Below are 5,435 nucleotides of genomic sequence, written 5' to 3'. Positions count from 1 at the left end.
AGTGACTGACCCAGACCTGAGCTGCTCTTAAGGCTGATCTGATCAAAGGCGCTGAAGCTCTTTTGACTACAAATTCTCCAGGAAAACAAGCACAGGAACTTGGCTAATGTTGGTGACAAATGCAGAGTGCAGAGTTGAACCTTTGAGGCCACCTCACTGCTGCCTTCCCCCATCCTTTTCTTTTTAATTGATTTAATATTCTGAGTGCCAGTTCTTGCATGTCATGGGCCCTCAGCAAGGAGCTGCTGGGCCTCCTTGTGGTAAACAGGCAAAATGAAATTAAAAGGAGGCTGATGACTTTTTAAAAAAATGTGCCTGTTTATTAAAACTTAGAACAACAGAGGCCGAGGCCTCAGGGTAAGCCTAGGGCCTGCGCCACAAGCCAGAGGTAGCTCTAACAGCGCTGTGTGACAAGGTGTTCCTGCGGACACAAGGTGCCCTCCAAAGAGCCCGGCTGCTCCGCACCCAGGGATTTTTAAATTCTCTTGGGGGTGCTCGATTGGTGTGCTTTGGATCCTCTTGCCAGCCATCCTTTTCTTGGTGGCTGATCGCTCTATAAGATGGTGCAGTCCTGACCAATCATTTTGGAACACAGCAAACTTACTGGATGGCTTGTTTCCCAATCGTAGTTCCAGTTGCTGTCATCGCCCTATGATATCACTTTTCTAGAAGATTCTTACTCTTGCACCTTACTACTACCCCCGTTCTCTGTTTAGTAGCCATATGCATACACTTAAACAACTGTACATCCAACGTAATAACTTACCACATTAATTGTATAACAACTCATTCTATTGATTAAAAATCCAAAAAAACTTACTGTAATAACTAACCATTAAGAACTCCACCTTTGAAAGTGAATTTATGTATAACATCCTGGGTGTAGCCCAAGGGAAGCTGTTTCTGTCTTGCATCACAGAACTGGCAGTTTTTTTCCAAAGACAGCCCTTTACAAACGACTAGTTGCGTGCATAAACATCCGAGGAGCTGCTTTCAAAAACCGACAAAAAACCCATGAACAACCAGCAAACCAACCAAACAACATATTAGAAATGAGTACTTTATTTTTAGCTCTTGCTTTTAATGTTTTCCCAGCCTAAGGGAAGAAGCAGAGCAGAAGGGCAGCTGAGATGCTGAAAAGCAGCAAAGCTGAACAGCCTGCCTCAGCTTCAGCAGTGTGTAATTGACTGAAGGCGAAAAACCAAGCAGCAGAGCAGCGGGCTTCTGTGCGCACTGAAGGCAATTGCAAGAATCCAGCAGCTGCTCCTTGCCAAGCACAGGCAGCTGCCTAGGTTCCTGCTCTTGACCAACTCACAGTTGCCCTTCTTTTCAGCAGCTGCCACCGTGTTCTCTGCATCTCGGAGCCTCTGGGGAGCAACAAGAATTTCCAAGGTGGGATGACTGACGACTAGGTCAAAACCCAGGAAAGTTGTCCTGGAACACCTTCCATTGGCATGCCAAAAGTGAATTCAAGAGGCAGGAGAGCAGCAGGCACCGTCCTGCAGCTGTCTGCGGGCTTCGCACACAAGCCGGCTTCTTCGCGGCTTCGTTCTTCGCCTCTTGCAAGCTACCGCGATCTCCGGCTGCCGGAGGACAAGAAGCGGCTACTTCGCGCACAGATCACTGGAACGGCAGCGGTGCGCTCCGAAGCGCCGCTTCTGCCGAAAGACGCCGGCAAGCGGCACTTGCTTTCGGCCAGCTCCGGAGCTGCGTATCTGCCTCTCTAGTCGCCTACATCTTAGCCAAAAGCTTTTCCGCTCCAGTTCTCAAGGAGAAAGTGTACCAGCACTGCTCACTTAGCCCGACCTTGCCAGGAAATAAGATTTGCTGCACATTCCAAGGACACTGCACTTTCCTGGGCAAGCTGCAACCTGCTGGCAGATGGCCGTGCTCTCTGCCCACTCCTGCCCAGCTCTGGGTAGTAGCGGGCACATTGCAGCCTGGCGAAGGCAAGAAGCCTCGAGAGCTGTCACAGAGCAGAAGGGCAGCTGAGATGCTGAAAAGCAGCAAAGCTGAACAGCCTGCCTCAGCTTCAGCAGTGTGTAATTGACTGAAGGCGAAAAAGCAAGCAGCAGAGCACCGGGCTTCTGTGCGCACTGGAGGCAATTGCAAGCATGCAGCAGCTGCTCCTTGCCAAGCACAGGCAGCTGCCTAGGTTCTTGCTTCTTGACCAACTCACAGTTGCCCTTCTTTTCAGCAGCTGCCACCATGTTCTCTGCATCTCGGAGCCTCTGGGGAGCAACAAGAATTTCCAAGGTGGGATGCATGACGACTATGTCAAAACCCAGGAAAGTTGTCCTGGAACACCTTCCATTGGCATGCCAAGCGTGAATTCAAGAGGCAGGAGAGCAGCAGCCACCGTCCTGCCGCCGTCTGCGAGCTTCGCACACAAGCCGGCTTCTTCGCGGCTTCGTTCTTCGCCTCTTGCAAGCTACCGCGATCTCCGGCTGCCGGAGGACAAGAAGCGGCTACTTCGCGCACAGATCACTGGAGCTGCAGCGGTGCGCTCCGAAGCGCCGCTTCTGCCGAAAGACGCCGGGAAGCGGCACTTGCTTTCGGCCAGCTCCGCAGCTGCGTATTCTGCCTCTCTAGTTGCCTACATCTTAGCGAAAAGCTTTTCCGCTCCAGTTCTCAAGGAGAAAGTGTACCAGCACTGCTCACTTAGCCCGACCTTGCCAGGAAATAAGATTTGCTGCACATTCCAAGGACACTGCACTTTCCTGGGCAAGCTGCAACCTGCTGGCAGATGGCCGTGCTCTCTGCCCACTCCTGCCCAGCTCTGGGTAGTAGCGGGCACGTTGTACCCTGGCGAAGGGAAGAAACCTCTGAAACGATACGCAGAATAAATAAATAGATTCCATAACCTGGGGTCGTTATGAAATGGGTATGTATGTCAGCGCCCGGCACAAGTGAGATAGCTCTCCAAAACTTGTGCCCCGCGCCTCAGTCTGACCCACACTTTTATTCTTAAAGACGTTCCATATGCAGTACACTGCACGACTTTTTCATGCGTATTCAACCCCTGGCCCGCCTGTCCTCGCTTCTCATGCTAAGTAAGTCCACGCCCTTCTGGGCATGCGTGGTTTGCTGTGGTGGTCGTACGGGGGGTCTCTTGGTGGTCCTGAGGCTGAAGATTGTGGTCTTCCTCATGATTGAACTTTTGAACTTTTCCTCTCTGCGCGTGCGCTTTTGGTCCTTTGGTGCTTATCTGAGTACGTCTGTCAGTCTTGATAGGCTTGGAGACAGAGGAGCTTCTTTATCTGGGTTCTTTGCTTCTTCTTGTATTGTTCTTTATGCAAGAAGCTTTCGAAATTTGCATTTTCCTTTTCCCTGTGTATTAGGCAGAGGTTTCTTAAGTAAAAGGTTGAAAATTCAACAGATAACTCTACAAGCTAAATTAGAAATTCTTAATTCATTTTGTTAACCTAACTCTAAAAATCTCTGCTTCAGTCCCCCCTTTTCTTAAAATATAGTCAATTCTTTTACTACAGGGGTCTTGATTTAAATTCTGATCTACTATCATGACCGTCCGCTTTCAGTAAGGGTTCTAGAGAGTGATGTCAGACTGGCCATGTGTTTTAACATCCTCGAATTCTACATGAGTGTTAAAGTAGACATCATTAATCTTACAGTAACTAAAATTAATAGAATTATAATTGGGTGACATAAAGTCTTCTAAACAGTGTATTTCACTAGTTATGACTTGTGTTTATTAGCTAGTGATTGGTGCTGGATACACCAAGTTAAGAGACTTAACATACAGGAGGTTAGTGACATGTCTTGGGTAGACATTCTCTTTCGCACCCCATATGGTTTTTCATAAAGCAATTCAAAGTGGTTTAGCTTTTCTTTAGTCTTGGGTTTGGTTCGGATCTGCAGTAGTGCTAATGGGAGGGATTGAGTCCATGACAAATTAGCTTCTTGTCCCAATTGTACAATTTGTTGTTTGATCAAATGATTCATTTTTTTTTACCTGACCACTTGATTGTGGGTTATATGGGGTGTGAAGTTCTCAGTCTATGTTCAAGTATTGGCTAACTTGTTGCACGAATTTTACAATAAAATGTGGTCCTCTATTTGAGGAGATTGTGGCCAGGACTCTAAAGCGTGGTATGTTTTCTTGTACCAATACCTTAGTTACTTCTTGAGCTTTAGAAGTCCTGGTGGGGAATGCTTCTGGCCATCCTGAAAAGGTATCTGTTAGCACCAGTAAAAACTTATACCCCCCTTTTCTTGGCAATTCTGTACAATCAATCTGCCATTGCTGCTCCGGCCCATGACCCTTCCTCATCTGGCTAAGCTTTGGTTTGGGAGTATTTTTGGGGTTGGTCTGGAGGCAAAGGTCACATTGTCGAGTTGTAAATGTCTAGTTATGCTAGAGCATCAATACCCCAATGGTTTTCTGGTGTTCTTCCTTTATTAGGGACCATAATAAATAGGAGGGTAGAACTAATTTTCCTTCTATGGTGGCCCATCCCTCTTGGTTATAGTCTCCTTTTTGCTCATAGATTAATTTTTTTCTAGTTTGTTGTATCTTGGCTTACCTTTAGGGGAAATTTGCCCGTCTGGAATCAGGGCTGCCTCAGTTATGACCTCAATTCTTGCTGCTTCTTTTGCTTCCCTATCTGCCAGCTCGTTTCCTTCTTCCAATTCTGAGTTTATCTTCTGATGTGCCTTAATGTGCATGATCGCTACTTTCTCTGGCAACTGGACTGCTTCTAGAAGTCGCAGTACTTCTGATGCATCTTTAATATTTTTCCCTTGAGAGTTCAGCAGTCCTCTCTCTTTCTAAATGGCTCTGTGAGCATGCACTACTCCAAATGCATACTTCGAGTCCGTGTATATGTTTATTTCTTTCCCTCTTGCCAATTCTAGGGCCCGAGTTAGAGCAATTATCTCGGCCTTCTGTGCAGAGGTATTTGTTGGCAGGGGCCCAGATGATATTACTTCCTTGCACGTTGTAACTGCCTACCCGGCGTGCCGTTTTCCACTGATGATATAACTGCTTCCATCAGTAAACGAGACTTCTGCATTCTCCAGAGGGGTGTCCTTCGAGTCAGGGCAGCTGGAGTAGGTGGCTTCAATGGTCTCCAGGCAGTCATGTTCCACTGGTTCCCCTTGGTTTCTACTGAGGAAGGAGGCTGGATTGACAATGTTAGTCACTACTATCTCTACATCATCTTGCTCCACTATGATAGCTTGGTATCTCAGGAGCCGTTGTGGGGAAAGCCAATGCCCACCTTTTACCTCTAGCACTGCAGACACTGTGTGAGACACTAGCACAGTTCTTTTCTGGCCTAGGGTGAATCTGTGTGCCTCTTGGATGTTCAGTACGACTGCTGCAACAGCTCTGAGGCACCCAGGCCACCCTTTAGCTGCTGTATCCAATTGCTTCGAGAAGTAAGCCACTGCTCTCCGATATGGGCCGAGGTCCT

This window comes from Vidua chalybeata, unplaced genomic scaffold, assembly GCF_026979565.1.
Source record: "Vidua chalybeata isolate OUT-0048 unplaced genomic scaffold, bVidCha1 merged haplotype scaffold_223_ctg1, whole genome shotgun sequence".
NCBI lineage: Eukaryota > Metazoa > Chordata > Aves > Passeriformes > Viduidae > Vidua > Vidua chalybeata.
Note: the sequence above shows the minus strand (reverse complement) of the source record.